General features: G+C 43.1%; 1 protein-coding gene across 2 annotated transcripts in view; it reads left to right on the top strand.

The window, feature by feature from the left end:
* Window positions 1-16,697, top strand: part of ESRRB (estrogen related receptor beta) — a 162,979-nt gene that overhangs the window by 36,449 nt on the left and 109,833 nt on the right. The window lies entirely within an intron of this gene.

Genomic DNA, 16,697 nt, shown 5'->3' on the forward strand with positions numbered 1-16,697 from the left:
AAAGAAAGGATTTGGCTTGTTCTGGAGATTTAGCTCCCAGTGCTGTCTCTAATCGCTAGACTCTGCTTAGTTCCTACATGTCTCGCGCTTTCAGAAGCAAGCGACTAAACTGGGAGTGACAGCAAGGGCGGAATAGTCATACAGGTATAGGTACAAAATGCAGTTGTTTCCATACAGTGCACATAGGTTGTTTTACAAATCTGGCTTTGCTTTCAGTACCCACAACCTTGGGCACATTTGTTTGAAACTATTGTCCTTGGGCATCTCCCTGCAAAGATCACCCTGCTTCTGGAAACAATAGCTTGGGTCAGAATGGGTAGAATAAGCCCCTTAAATAAGTGTGAGGGATGGCACTTTCCCTTGCTTCCATCCACCCCCCTGCGGCGGTGAGGGCATGACGCTGGGCACTGGAATCTGCATGCGACCAGAGCCTGCAATGGCCCAGCAAGCGTGACTTCAGGAGCTCCCCCTCATCAGAGGTCTGGCTCTTCACCGGTCTGTCAAGCGGAAAATGTTTGTTTGCTGCTCTGGATCCAGGATCTAGGGGAAAAGAATAAGTGATTTAACCTCCGCTCTGAGGAAATCACCTGACTGAGCAGGACGCAGAGGACAAATGGGACAAAGGACTTTACCTTATGCGGGGGCTGAGCTGGGGGAGGGAAGAGGCACAGGATTGGATTCATTTATTATTATTTATTATTAATCTTCTAATTTTTCTCTGCTCAGATTCCACAACTGCTGGAAATAAAGATTCTTTTAACTGTCTCAGTGAATCGGTGACACGAGAGCCGGCTCTGTGACATTGACTCTGTCTTTGAGATGTGGAGCGCCCTCTAGTGGTCAAGGATAATCCAGTGTCTGCTGTGACGGGCAGTCAGCTTTCCAGCAAGCAGGATTTCTGCTGCAGTGAACGAAGGGAATCGGATTAGTTACCAGCCAGGTTTTGGACTACTATTGTCACTGCTGTGACTGCAAAAGCAGCCGAGAAGGATGGAACAATCTCTTGGGATAGAAGCAGGGACATAGTATTTCAAGGAACAAATTTGCACTTTTTTTCATTCCCTCAGATTTTCTGGAATTGGGAGAATCTTCTCTCTGCTCCTGGCAAGATAGATGCAAGGTGCCATGTGTCATCCAGCTCACACATCCTGGTCCATTGTTCCATATAGTTCATCCCAAGGGAGAGACGCATCCAAATCTGTTACTGCTGATCCCCAGGAGCTGCTGCACCCAGAAGTGCTTCCTAATGGGCACAGAAATCCAGCTCACAGTCTCTCCTTAGGGAGGACCACACTTCTCTCCCAGAGGCACTAGTATCCATTCCACACCTCTCCTTGTTCCAAGTCAGATGAGTCTCTTTCTCCCAAGGGCTAGAGCCAGTACAGTCCATGCAGGGAGTGCAGGAATTCAGCTCATGTTTCCCTTCTCCTTCCCTAAGTGGATTAACAGGCTGAGGGGATTGTCTCTGCCTGCCTGTCTGATTCAATCTTCATTAGCTAACATGTTTCACCAGCCGCAGTCACATCCTGGGCTGGAGAGTTGTTTGATAGGAGCGGATTCTGACCCCAGCCTCCCAGGCTGGCAGGGGCTATAGCTTCCCTGAGAAGCTTTTCTTGATAGCTGGGCTCTGTGAATTGCGCTGGGGAGCAGGTCACAGATGGGAGCCCTGTCTTCCTGTGTTCAGTTTTCCCTCTATAATAATTAACTTTGGTAGTCACTGCTGATTGCGTCTGGGAGCTGGGCCCCAACACGCTCATGTCCCTGGTGAGCAGGGTGATTTCCTGAATCTTGGAGGTGCTGTTCTTTCTACCCAAGCTTCTTTTCCAGCCGGGGCAGAACGCAGATCTGGGCTCTTTGGTGGTTAGGTTCTGACTTTCAAGCACCATTTCTCAAGTGCACTTAACCTGATGGGATGATTCCCACTGAATGATGAGCCAATGATTAGTTCTCCCCTCCCCAGTCTGAGCAGAGGCTGCTTTATGACAATAGTTAAATCAGTACAAGCTGGTTGGTTTATAAATGCCATGTATCAGTTAGTTTTTTAATGATTTAAGCTTAGGCTTTGTCTACAAAAGAAACTTGTACCAGTTTAATATTTTAAATGAATATAGTTAAACCAGTACAGTTCCCTAGGTGGACACTCCTATATTAACAGAGTAATTTATTCTGATTTATCTGATTCCTAAGTAGGTCTTGTTTAAGCTGAAATAGTTGTTCGCACAGCCCTTTTCACCACTTACCCAAATCAATTTAAAATTATACCATACATTTTACAGGTGTACTTTTGTTGTACAGGGAAAACTTAAAGAACAAGAGAGTGGATTTGGGAGAGTAGAGGAAAAACAGAGCATAGCTTAGAGTAACTCCCATTGAAAAGGTAATTGCACTGATCAGTGGATGGTTGGTATTACAGCCCTCCTGGGCAGAGCTCTCCACTCTCGTCAGTGGAGAGAGGAAACTTCCTGGTAGCATGTAAATGAATGTAGTTGGGTGTAGTTTTGAGACCCATATTTCTGCAAATGTGAAGCTTCTAAAAAGCCCAAATTGTTAACCTCTTTAAAATTCCCCTGGGAAGGGTTATTAGATAAGCATCCTCCTCCTGTTTTCTGTAGTCCAGGCAGCACAGCAAGGTGCTAGTGCATGAGGCTGAGAATTCTAGTAACAAGAATCTGGCCAAAAGCAAAGCTGAATGGACTATCTGTTTATGACTTCCTCGGGGCACAGCTGTCCTCTGTATTGCTCTCTTGTCCAGTGCCGAGTTGGCTCTTTGAGCTTAATGATGAGCAATGCATGAGGAATTAGGTCTATATTCATACACAGACCTTGAAAACAGTTCTTTATAACTTACTGGGTGTGTTTACATGTGCACATTTAACGTGTGTTAGCCTAATTTAAGGTGCATTAAGGGTGCGTATCCACATGTACATGCTCTTAATGTGCTTTATAAATGGTGATTTTAAGCTATTCAAACCTAAATTTGATACCTGCATAAAGCAGGTGTCAAATTTTTCACAAAGAGCTGTGTTGCATTAGCACTGTGGGTGTCCATTGACTTGAGACTACTTTAGTCCCAAGTCAGTCTGCACACCTGCGTTAATGTGCCTTAGCGTGTTCATGTATAGATGCATGTCTAAGTTGCCTTAATGCACATTAGGCTAATGTGCTTTTATGTGCACCTAAACTTGCGCATATAGACATGTCCCCTGGGTAGCAGAGACCCCTTTAAGAGTATAGATAGGACTGGTATCACTGCAGGTAGCTTCTGGGCCAGGGGCTTGATAGATTGGCCTCCTCTTCCCCTTCCACATTTTGGGAGGGTCACAAAATAATTTTCTTGAGATTGCTGTGCAAAGGGATCTGATCTTCCAGAAAAGCTTGTTGGTGTGCACACAATACCACATTAACATGCCCATCCTACTGCCAGTTCAGGAGGTAGTGTGCATGTGGAGTGGGCCCAGCATGTCAGCATAGCCCCACCTTCTGTGGTATAAACATACCCTGGGAGTGACCAGGTTCTCCGAGGCCATCTTGCTGTCTTGCTCTCAGCCCATCAGATTTTCTGAGACCACCTCATATTGTCAGGTTTGATGATGATAACATCTTGTTCCTTTAGTGCTTTCCTTGTCAAAAGATCCCAAAGCACTCTACAAACTATTGAGATGATTCTGTGTAGCACTGAAGTGCAGTCATCTCTGGAATGGGATCCAGTGGCTCTTAAAGAGCCCTCCACTACATTATTTAATGGTTCATGAAGGAAAATGTTGCATCTGGGGAAAAGCACAGAAAGAATTTGGTTGAGCAGCAGATTGGAAAAAAAGGAGCTTGCCAGCCCTCACTACGTAGCTGCCAGATAGATTTGAAGCAATAGTTTACAGCCCTCCCTCCAGCTCTTCTTTCAGAGTGGCCTGGCATTTCCTCACTGGCAAATTACATGTGGCCATAAATCATGACAGGACAGAGTGTCCCACCCTCTGTGTACAGGTGTAGGAACCTGGCTACCCAAGCCCAGACATAGAGCTGTGTTGTCTTCCAGTGGTGAAAAAACCCAGGTTGCTCAATTGCTCAAAGTCACAGTGGTGCTGTGTCCACAGCGACTCCGTGCATGGTGTAAGTGCCAGATCAACGTGAGGAAGCTGTGCCTTTATGACTGCTGGTGTCATCAGAACTGGGTTACCACAAGGATTTCTCTTTTTAAAAAGGGAAGATGCTAGTGCTGTTACAAGTGGCACCTTCCTGCTTCTGAGTAGCTCCTCTTCATCTGCTGCTTCATCAGGGATGTCCAAGTCTTTGTGACCTGCTCTTTATTTTACCTTTTTGCATCTACACATTCCCTCTTGAGCAATCTTGTCTTTCATCAAGGGTGTTACCTGTAATATAGGGATAGGTGAGAACCTGACCCACCTTCACGGTAGGATCTGAAAGCCTATGGTTCCCTGGGTTATTTTTATTAGCTATAATGACTGATCTGAGGGTATCTGTTGGTATATTCAAGTCTCAGTTCTTTCACTGGAGTTCTCTCCATCAGTCAAGTCTGTTAAATGCTTGTCAGGTCCCTGGAGATGCTTGATCTATGTTTAAAGGGAAGCAGTTCAACCGCAAGGAGAGAGAAGTGCCCTCATACTCCAGCACCATTGTTCTTTAGAGACCTCCCTGAAAGGTATTCAAAACTTGCTAGGCAGGGTGGGTGCCTGGAGCCCCCTCAGCTCCATCTCTCTGGAGGCCTGTGGATGCTCTCAGTGGCTTTTCCTGCTCTTACTGGAACTTTTGCATGATTGATGTCACATGGGTGCAAATTGCATTTAATTTTCCTGAGACCTTCGCCTAGGGCTGGCTCTAGAGGATTCCAAGCAGTACCTGTCTTCCTCTTCCTTGCTCCTTCCAAAACTACCCCTGCAGAGATGTCCATCCCTGGGTGGAAAGGAAGTTCATAAATAAATAATCCTCTCTGTCTTTGCAGATCAGTTCAAGGAGCAACAAATACTCCTGGGTGCTTGGGTTGGCTTTTTAAATGGCTTTTAAACCAATTTCACCTTCCTCTGATGACCAGCTGCTTTTTCTCCTGGAAGAGCATGTGCCTCTTTGGGGAGTTGTGGGTTGTTTGTTGTTTGTTTGTTAGTTTTTTAAGGATCTTGTCTCAATGGTTGGGACCTACTGCTCTGGGGGAATGGGAATTAACCCTTTCACAGCTATTAGACCCTGCCTGTATCTTCCAACCTAGCTTCCTTTAATTCCATACTGAAGAGTGCTTCTGCTAACCATGCCCAGTGCTTGGTTTTCTACTGGATGCCTTTCATATCCTGAAGCTGCTGGTGGATATCATTCCTTTCCTCTTCACTCATTTCTTTTTGCCTCTGTGGTTTTAGTATTCCTGTTTGAATTCATTGAGCAGAGCTATAGCTTTACCTACAGATACAACCTATAAGAAGATGGGTCCAGGAACAGTGGCTCCCTGGCTTAGGCCAGCAGCATCCAAGAAGTACAGAGCACAGGAATGGTGCAGGGTCTTTCTCTCCTGGGAATTGCAGCATTTAGCTTATCACCCTTTGCATGAAAGCCTCTAGGGCACATCTAAGGCTCACTTAGAACCTCATAAATACCCATGAATAAACCCTTGCGGTGATCTAACATAGGAGCACTGAGAGGTTAAAGGACTTGGTTGAGGCCTTTCAGTCATCAAGTAGAAATTTGAGAATTAATTAGCCTCTAGCCTGTCAGTCCTTTCTCTTCTAAAACTAGACAACAAAAATGGCAGTCAGTTGACTTGTTCAGTGAAATGCCCCTAATAAGCAGTTGTTAGCTGACCCCGAAAGCAGCTATTACTAATACCCTGTATTAGTATTTGTGTAGTACATGCATGCATGTACATAATATAATACTTGGGAATAAATTATCCTTGTTCCAAAGAATGTCCGGCTCAGTCCAGAGAAGCCCTGTGTGTAGCTGCATTATCATAAAAACAATGTCTATGGTGCATTCAGGTCAGATGTGTGTGCTGCACGGCCAATGTCCCAGTTTTGTCTGTGCAGGTAAGTCCACCTGCTGTTCTGCTGCATGTGCTAGCATGTTCTGATACAGCTTACTTGCTGGGCTGTTTAGTATGTCTGTGTGTTGTGCTGCTGGCAGAATGAAATACCTCTCTGTGGTTGTTCTGCAAAACACTGCCAGTGCATCTGGGTAGAACGCAGCTGCCACATGGCTGACTATAAACTAGAATGAGCAAATGATGTGCTCTGGTTGGTGGTTGGTTTCCATGCTATTGTGGCTGAGGACCAAAACTGTTGTTTTTTTCTTTTTAAACTGCTCTACTTGGTTAATAATTGTTTAATGCCTCTTCCTATGAAATTAGTATTGCCAGTGTGAAGTGCAGGGTTCTTGCTGGACAAGAGCTTGGGATCTTTCACCTGATCTGCAGTCAGGATCTCCAAGTCACGTTTGTATGTCTAGTTTGCAGAACTGTCGATTTGAGGAAGTTCCACGTGACCTGACAAATCCTTTTCCTCTTGCTACTGCCCTTACATTCTGCTCATTGTCTGGCTCTGCAGTCGCATGAAACCACTGTTGCAGTGGTTTCCAGGGGTGTTGTAGTGGCATCTTGTGGCCCCTCACTATCAGTAGGTAGCTCGTCCATCCCTGCTGAGTTGCTGAATATATGAGTAACAGAACAGTGCAAGTTTGATAAACTGGTTATAAATGCTTAGACAGAGCCTATAGATTTCAGCTGAACATTTAATATTTGATGGAAGCGCAGTGGGCTCAGTAGAGGAGCAGAAGGAAGGAGTTAACAGTGCTTACTCATCACTAGAATAAAGCCATAAAGACTTAATATCTTCCCAAAAAAAACCCAAGTCATTTATGAAGATAAACTAGAAGAGCAAAAATGGGCCATTGCCTAGGAAGCACTGAGGAGGCCTGGAAGCAAGGATGCTGCTGGGAGGTTATAGCACTGAGACTAAACTTAAAATACACTGGATTCAGGTGTCATTTTAATATTATTGAGGTTAAACATGACTCTTCTTAAGGAGCAACAAGAGCGGCATTGGGACTTCTAGTGAAGTCCCTTATCTCACTTACGATAGGGACTTGATTGCTGACATCCTTGGCTTCTGTCCACGCTATGCCACAACTTCAAGGGCTTATAATTTTAAAATGCGTCAAAAAGTGGAGAGGGCAGTCAGCCAGGTGGGTTCAAGTGAATATCTGTAACAAGCACAGACTGAGTTTCCTATTTGTTTTTATCTAACAAGTTCAACTAGTGTGCTGGACTTAACCCAGCTGTGGATGAAATGTTGCCCACATTACAACCCCTCCCCATGGGGGTACAACACTAGGGTCATAGTGACGTTATGTGGCTAGGAGGCATTTCAACAATAGAATACCAGGCGGCAGAGCAACTGATTTGGTATCTAGGTATTTTGACAGATATAGATATGGAATAATGGGGTATGGGAGGTGCTGGTGTGGAAAGGGATTCACTGTCAAAGCTGCTGGAAGGAAGCTTGTCCTATACCATTTGTGACTCTAACCAGAGCATTTATAGTTTCTTGTTTGCAGTTACAGCACTTATGAAGCAGGTGTGGGTAGATGACTTGGGATGGGGACATCTTGTTTCAAGTTGTACCTGTCCTCAGCTGACTGGGCATCTGGTGTCTTGGCATCTCATCAGCTGTTTTGTTCCATATTACTTGGTGTGTTGTTTACAAAGGTTAGCCTGGGATTGCAGGTTTGGTGACCTGATACGAGCCTCTGTACCTCTTTATGGTGAGGTGAGTTCTTAGGATTTCAGGGGAGAGTGGATGGGTGAAGGCAAACCCACGGCCTTAATGCACAGACAACAGTTTAAACAAGCTGAAGGGTGATCTTCAGACTTTTCCACCTTCCTTAGGATTGGGGCCCAAGTGGAGTTGAAAGGGAACTCTGAGCAAGCCACTTCTTCCTAATTGCTTTTTTTCCTGCTAATTCTCATAAAGCAGTCAAAACTGCGATACCTGTTCTGGGAACCAGCTTAGCCCCCAGAGGCACCATTTTTGTTTCATTGTAATGTTGGAGTCCTGCTGTCTATGAAGCTGCAATGCTCTCGCTCATCCTTCAGGGAAGGGTGGTGGGGAGCAACCTGATTGTCCCCCTCCATCCCAGTCAGAAACTATGAAACACAAAACACTTCTCTTCTTCCCTACCCAGCCCATTCTCTCAACAGTGCTAGCCGCAGGGCATTTCAGTTTTTGCCGTTCTCCATTGGAATGGTTAACATGCATCCCTAACCGCACATAAGCTAATGATCCTTTGATTCGTTCCTTGTATCTAATAGCAAATAACTATTATTTCTTTTGACAAGAACAGACATTTCTTTGTGATCAGATGAGAGCTTGGCCTTAGAAACATTTGGTTCCTGAAGGTTTGTTTTTTTTTTTTTCTTTTGGGTTAGAGTGAAAAGTGTTTAAAAAGAGAAGCTAAAACACACCTCATACCAGAGGAGTGAATGAACATCCTCTTAACCTTTTCCATACCCCTGACTTTTTTATCCTGGACTGTGGAACAGTGTAAAAGGTGACCATGTTCTGTTTGACTTCTGTTGGAGAACTTTGAAGTCTCACTGCTGTTGGTATTGGTGACATCCCAAGTAAAGGTATTTCAGGGTCCTTTAATCCTTTTATGTCTCCTCCCCGCTAACCCAACAAATGACCCAGGTGCTGCCCTCTTGACTGCGCAGTGGCTCTGAGGTCTCAGGGGATAGGGGAGGCTCCATCTCTCCCCTGCTGGGGAGAAGAGAGAAGCATGCTAATAGAAAATAAGTAACTGTCAGCCCAAATAAGGTCACTTGCCAGTGAATGCCTCTCTTGTGTTCTGTCCTAGCAGTGTGGCCTGATCAAGGGCTGAGTGTAATACAGTAAATGGAGGAACTGCAGGAGAGAGTATCACTGGTAGGTCAAAGTTAAAGAGCCAAACCATAACTCTCATCCAGGTCTGCTTGGTCCAAAAGATCCCTCCATCTGCCTCTATAACCATTTGCCTCTTTTGTTGGTGCCAAGCTGCTGGCTGCTGTAGTTAAATTGGACTTATGCAAATATATATTTAAAAATCAGATTAATAAAGATGTTGGCAGAAATACTGTGAATCCCAATGAAACATTTTGGGGGTAAAGGGCATGAGTTGATTGTTCAAGTACTCCCTGGTTCTCTTCTTCCCTCTCACCTCTCTTCCAATCTTCTTTTTTTAAGCTGGAAAATAAGGAAACCTCCTCAGCTACATTTAGTTTTTTCTATTTGGCAATATTCTCCTTACCCAGCTCCTACCCTGTATTTGCCATCCCACTGAAGATATGGCTCTCTGTCTGGAATGCTTTTCTGTGCATGTACTTGTATTGGGGTGTCAGCAGGAGCATGCTCAATTCTGGAAACTGAGCTTGCCCTGCAATTACTACTAAAAAGGGAAAGCGGGTATAGAAGAGTAAAACAGCACGAGCTCCACAGAATAGTGACTGCTGTTTTGATTGTCTTCTACGTTCCCACCGAGAATTTCTAACTGGTTATCTTTATCTCTGTCTCAGGACTGCTTAACATAATTGTTTACAAGCATCAAAATAGGGAAAAATTAATAGTTACTTTCCTGGATCTAACAATCTTGAAAAACCACAGTTTGGGGACAGAATTTTGAGGTTAGAAAAAAGACAGGGAGCCAGTGACTTGACTTGATGCCCTGCTCTGCCACAAGTACGTTTGCTTTATGATTTTGGGCAAATGACTTAACCTTTCACTTCTTCAGTTTGTAAATCTCTAAAATGAAAACAATGAACTGACCCATCTCCCAAGAGTCTGATAACTACCAGTTAGTAATGTCATTGGTCTGAAGGCTAATAGTAATCTGAATGAATTGGCTGGTGCATATATTCCTTTGTAAAAAATAATAATAACAACAAAGGGTTAAAGTTGCTTGTGTGCAAATCCCATTAACATAAAAAAAGTTTAATCTACACACATCCATCCATCTTTCTGCGCATCACTAGTACCCCATCATAAATGCATAGCGCACACCCCTTGTCTCACTCTCCAAATTAAAAGTACATTCTTAATTATACTCTTGGTAGCTGACCATTTCAGGTGAAGAACAGTCTGTGTGGAGCTGGCCTGATGTTAGGAAATTGTCTTAGTGGTGTATGAATCATCTCAATGGATGCAGCATGCATTTTACATCATCTGTGTATAGTAGAAGTGTTGTAGCCATGATGGTCCAGGCAATATATGGGAAGCAAGGTTTTCTGGTAATAACTTTTATTGGAATAACTATGTGGCTGGGGAGATGTTAGACAAAGGTTTCAGGGGAAAGTGGTAATAGTCTTCCCTATGCTGGTCTTTTACAGGCACAGAGAGAAGTTACAATTTTCACCCAGTCTGGCCCCTGGAAGTGCTGTACAGCTGAGACCAAAAACAAGTGCATAGCTGCAGAGCACTTTAAAAGGGCCTGATCCCATGACAGTCCCATGACATTACATGAAGGTTCAGTTGAAGATGGTCCTAAATGGAGCACCTTCATTAATGTCTGTCAGCACATACTGTTGGCGGGGCCAGGCAAGACAAGGTGGGAGCAGAGGGGGAGGGCTCCAATCCACTCATCCCACCCTCCAGAGCTGGCTGAAAAAGCCCCAGACTGAACTCCTTCTGTTCCCTCCCCTGCATCACCACATTGTGAAGACAGAACCAGGGCAGGGAGGCGGATAGGCAGGCCTAGGAGAGAGCAGCTCTAGACATGCAGCCACTCCAAATTGCAGCTGTATTCCCCAACCCCCAGGACCCAACAGTGAGCATCTGTTGGGTCTGGGGGACTGTTGTAACTCATAGTGGTTCTTGTGAAGTCCTGTGAGTTACAGCAGGGAACTACACTTATGTCTGCCTTATTTGTTCTGGCATGTGTCTGAGAGGGAGTGGTATATGCTACCAATAGCTGAGAGAGATTCCTGTTTAGCTCCCATAGTTTGAGACCATGCTTTGGGACTAGAGGATTAGTGTTTTAGCCCCACAACCACTGCCATTGTGAAGCTGAGTGACGATGGTGTGCAGCATAGTGACATCTGTGAATTTCTAGTTAGCAGTATGACGAGTAGTGTCATAAATGGTATAAAATAATGATTTTTTGTTGATCATGCCAATGTTATTTGCCTAGTGGATTGCTGTGCTAACACAGCTACTCTGCCTTCAGTACATGAGCTAGCTGTGAACTGCATTGTGCCTTGTAGACATACAGTGACTCTCTCCCCAACACAGACTTAAGAATAAGTGCAGCAAGTTACTCTGCCCATCTCTCTGAAGCATTGCATCTAATTTCTCCTGCATGCAACTTCCACCTCCCTGACTTTCCCATGAGAATATTGCGAGTAATCATATTGGATAGGTACAAAACAATGCTAGATCTTTGCAATCCGCAGTATTTCCTTTATCCACAAAACCCACAGTTTTATCAAAGAGTAAAATCTGGTTTGCTTGGCATGATTTGCAGGTTGCTCTGATATTAAACCAAATGAATTTTCTGTCAGTCAATCAGTCAGCTTGTTGGAAAGTTGACCATTATTCCATGATAAATGTTAAAAAGTAAAAATTAATCTATCAGAAAGTAGCTTAGTCATTAAAGAACAGAAAAAAATATCTGTCCCTCAGCTCTCAGAAGATCAACTTAGGTGATATGAATTTTCTGGGGTTTTTTTAGAAAGCTTGGGGAATTGACACTGAGCCAATACTGATCATTTACATATAGGACATTTTCATAGTGAATGAAAGTCATTATTACCTGCTGACTATTTTCATGAAATTGACTGCAAAAGTATACATCTAGATGCCCACATTACGAAAACCACCAAAACACTTACCTCACAAAGGCTTACTTTTTAGCATACTCTGTACAGGGACCTAGAAATACAGTGGAGGTCTGGTATTTGTATTTTTACCTCTTCAAAGATGATTCTTTTACATAAGGTCTAGACAGATTGACAAATGTAGACCATGTACGTGGGGGAAACTCACCTGGATGCTGTAGTGCCCACCTTGCAGCTGCTATCCATTCCCCTGCAGATAAAAAGGCAGTATTTCAGTTTTCTGGCTGTCAGTCTGACACCCTCCACCATCTTCCCTATTTGTTTAGAAAAGCTTCTTCAACAAAGAACTCTTGCTCTTAACTTAACAGGTCTCAGAGAGGGCAGCATTCGGGCTATTGTTGCCATCTTTGATCTCTTTGTGGGTTATGGAAGTTAGAAGTTTTCTGAAGCTGTAATGAAGCCTCTCAAGCTCCAAAACCAGCTCTTTGAATTCCTGGACTTCTCTGTCTGGGGAATTCAAGATGGTGGATCCAACAGAGCCCATAGAGACTGTTCTCTCAGACTCCTGATGAGGGTGAAGGACTTTGTTTCTACTTCAGAGGTGTGGAATGGTTCATTTGTTCCTTTACATTGGATCTAAAGTGCTAATATTAACTTTTGCACCAATAATGGATCTCTGCAGCCACTGCACAAATTTCCACCTCCTGTTCGCCTGGGCAGTGCTCTGTCAGCAGGAACCCATTATCAGAACACAAACCCCCATTGTGTTAACATTATCAGTTAATTAGACCACATGGAGCCTGTGCCAGTCAATTGCATGGCTCGTCTCGCTCATATGTTAGGCCCTCATAAAAATTTAAGCACAAAATTTGAACAGTTGGGGAAAGCAGCACCCCTATGAAAGACTAGTCACTTGTTTGGCCTCTTATCATGTGAAATTGCATGATATGCTTCTGCTCTCTCCACCAGTCAGGATGCAGTAAGTGGGCAAGACTACACAATGAAGGAATTGGTTTTAGTAAAACGAGAACCAAGCAGAATCTGTTACCACCCTTGAATCAAGTTTTGCCCATTTTAAAGTGGGAGAGAGCTCACCCAGCCACATGGCCCTTGTGCCTTTTTCTATCTACTCTGTTGTGATCATGTGTCATTAGAAATTCTCATCAACAACACATCTGGATACCCTATTGCCTTCCTTTTAGTACCAGTAGTTACTGAATGGCCTGCTCTCTGGGCTGACCTCAGACTCCTACAAGAAGTACTCAGTTGCTTATTCTCTCCATTCCCCAGTCACATCTCCTTTAAAAATGGCAAGTTTATCTGCTTCTCCACTCTGATATGGAGTCCCAATAATCCTCTTGCTAGGCCATACAGACTTGCTACTCGTAATTTAAAGATGCTCTCAGAGTGCACTGTGGTCTTGTAAAACTTGGGTGAGTCAAAGGCCTTTTTTCATTCCAACAGAACTTCTTAACCTTATGGGCAGGGGGGGCTTTTACACTATATAGGGAATGGTTCTGCAGTCCTCTGGTATGCTCTGAGGCATAAATGCTGACCACTCCACCTTTCCTTTTTGAAAATGGGACCAGCAATAACCCAGTAAGCCAGTGATTGCCTCTATACCATGGTGGAGAGAATAAATAGCTCATTTCCCAATGGAATGGAAAGGCCATTACACCTCTTGCACATCAGGTTATGTGGACAGTCAGAATCTTTAGGTAGGGAAAGATTATGAAGATATGGTTGTGAAAGCTGGGGAGCACAAAGCTTTGCATAAGCTTCTAAGCATACCTGTGCTGAATCTTCAAGACTTTTTTTCCAATTTTCTATCACTAGCTTTAGTACACAGTGTAACCATTATTTTCATACAGCATCTGTAAAAATAATTTTCTGGTCTAACAGAACTAAGGGACTAATAGTAGAACATTCTCACAATATCCAGAGTTTTGGCTTAAGAAATAAAGCCTCAGCCTCACCTCTTTATTTATGCAGCATTAAGCAAGGTTGATGCTTTGACTGTATACAAATGTATTTTTTCCACAGGCTCACTCTTTAATGTACAATAGAGCATAAATTAAGGTTTCCTATCATGGACCAAACTCTTGCTTTATCAATTCAGTATCCCATTTCTGACAGAGATGGGCCAATGTATCTTGTGCAAAAAATGGCATTAAATGTCTCGCAGTGCACCTGGCAGTGTTGTATCTGGGAGGGTGTAATACACAACTAATCCCCTTGCTATTATTTAGCATGAGGTTTGTTTTTTTTTCTTCTTATTTCATTGTCTTGGCTCTAACAGGTGAAATGCTATTCATGTTCAGAAAGTCCCAAAATGAAGGCGCACAATTTGTATTGATGGCCTCCTCAGCCATGAACAGCTTAATAATATGCTGCATTATATAGATCCTTTCCTTTTTATTTGTGTTTACTAAATATCTTATTCTCTTGGGAAAATGGTCAAAGAGGGAGGTAGAGCTTTTACTAGAGGAATCTTGAGTAACGGGATCTCACTTATCTGCAGTCCACTGTTATCAAGATTCTGCTGTAGTCGGATATCATAAATGAGTCTTCTCTCACTCCTCTTTTGAAATGTCATCTTCTACAAGTCCCACGATAAGGTACCTCTAACCATTCTTGTCATGCTGCTGAGGTGGGTTTTTTTGGTCTGTTCTAGCTTAAAGTGAGTTGTGAGAATCCAGCATTGTTCCCAGGTGAAGTCATACCACTATTTTGTACAAAGCTTTAATTATAGTTCTGTATAGGGTTAGCTCCTCTGTAAATGTAAATCGATGTAGCCATATTGACTTAATGGGGATTTATGGAGCTATGCTGATTTACACCAGGTAAGGATCTCTCCCATTATTTTCCTCATTCTTTATCTCTGTGTCCTGCCAATACTGAGCCCCTTAGCTTATTTGACAAGCTTCAGACTAAGGTGGGCAGGGTATATTACTGTATACTTAGTCAAGTCAAATTTTACCTGCTGTTCTGCAATCCTCTTCAGCTGAATAGACATGATCTGCTTTGCACTCTGTATATCATTCATTGTCCACCATTATGGGCTCAAATTGGATTCTAATTTTTTTTGTAAAGCAATCTCCTGTTGGCGCTCATTTAAGTATTATTATTATTATTATTATTATTTTTTTCTCCTGGAACATGAGAGCAAGAGGGTCTGCTGTCTTCTTGGTATGATTTTGCCTTCAAAAAGATATCTATGTTTCTTGATTATTTATTAAATGAATTAATTTTGGGAAGTAGCAAATATCAGAAGATAAAGTAGAAAACAAGGCAGAGAGAAGTAAAAATGTCCAAATCTAGCTTAGAACACAGAGGATAACAACAGACAAATAGATCCTGTCATACAATTTGTATGGGACAGACTTCAGCAACAGACTATGTAAATTAGAAGCAGGTGTATGACAAATGCCTATGTTCATGATTAAGAGTGTTTGGGTAGGTTTGGTTGAGTCAAGTTAAATGCAAGATCTGTAGGTGAAAATTTGTGTAATCAAGGTGGTATGGGTGTTACGAGCTCCTATGGTCCAATAACAGCTGGTAAGTCTGTGTAGGGCTTTGAAAATGTCCCTGTGGGCGTAAGAGTAAGGATGTATGATAGGCGAAGCCTAAGATTTGACTGGGTGTATAAATGAATGGACATACAATGTGCTACCCTGAAAGACTGATCCTGATTTTATTTACACAGGTTTCATATCAATATAAATCCATGGATTGTACTGATATTACTGCTGACTTATGTTGCTGTGAGATGGGAATCAGGCCCTATTTTTTTTATATGGGTGTGTGAATTTGAGGGTTTGTATTTGATTGTGACTATTAGAGAGTGTGTACTTAAGTATGCAAAACCAAGGCTATGTCATTATTCATGCCCAGCATAGACTTGTATACACATATGGTCTTGTATTAGATGTGTATTTGTTCGACTGTGTATTCACAGTATACATATAAGTCTACAGGAGGAGTAATGTGTTTGATTGCAACAGTGCATGCATCTATGCATGTATAGATTAATTTATATGTGGGTGTATTTTGGTGTATATTTGGACTACCATGTGTGTAAGCACATTGGCATGCACGTGGCTTATAAAGAAAGCACCTTTCATGTCAGGATCGGAATATTTTGCTGATACTAACAAAACTTCGTAAGTGACCCTCTCAGAGAAGCATGGTATGTCGGTGAATAAGACAACTGAGAGGTACGTGTCACAATAAACTGCATTTTCAGACTGGGTCAGGGGGATTGTATTTGATATTACTGTTATCTGCATTGCTAAGGTGCCCATCACCATGGTTTCTGACTACAAGGCATCATGCTTTGATGAGTGCCAGTAAAGCCAAGAAGTTAATTTCACTTGTTAATTCAGACTTGTACATGCACATTCAGTTTGGTTCAACTCAGCAAGACTATTTTTGGCATTTCAAGCTATCCAGGTGCAGCCAAAGTGTAAACAGAGAACGACCTCTCAGGTATCTGTCAGGAGTAGGCAGGATCCACCCGGAACATGGCTTTTCTCCGTGCTTGGGGTTTGATCCCTTGGGTCTGCCTGTCAGCAATGTGCATTTAGGATCCAGTGACAGGCTGCTAGATAGAGCAGTGCTGTCGCTGCTGTGTCTCTCCTTTCTCCCAGCTTTTCTGCTGTGCCTTCTGATGAAAGCAGTTTTTCTTGTTCCCAATCACTTGAGGAAATGGTCAGGAGTTGCATGTGCACAGTAAGCACAAGGTTTTGGGGCTGACTCCCCTTGGCACTCTTCAGTAGTCACAGGCAGTGAGAGGAGCATGCAGGCTGTGCATTTGGAAACAAACAAAAACACAAAGCAAACCCACCAGCCACAAGGTCCAGCTCTCGCTCAGTCCTGCTGTCAGAGTAGAGGGCAA

Source organism: Crocodylus siamensis, chromosome 2, assembly GCF_052110815.1.
Source record: "Crocodylus siamensis isolate JL-2025a chromosome 2, ASM5211081v1, whole genome shotgun sequence".
Lineage (NCBI taxonomy): Eukaryota > Metazoa > Chordata > Crocodylia > Crocodylidae > Crocodylus > Crocodylus siamensis.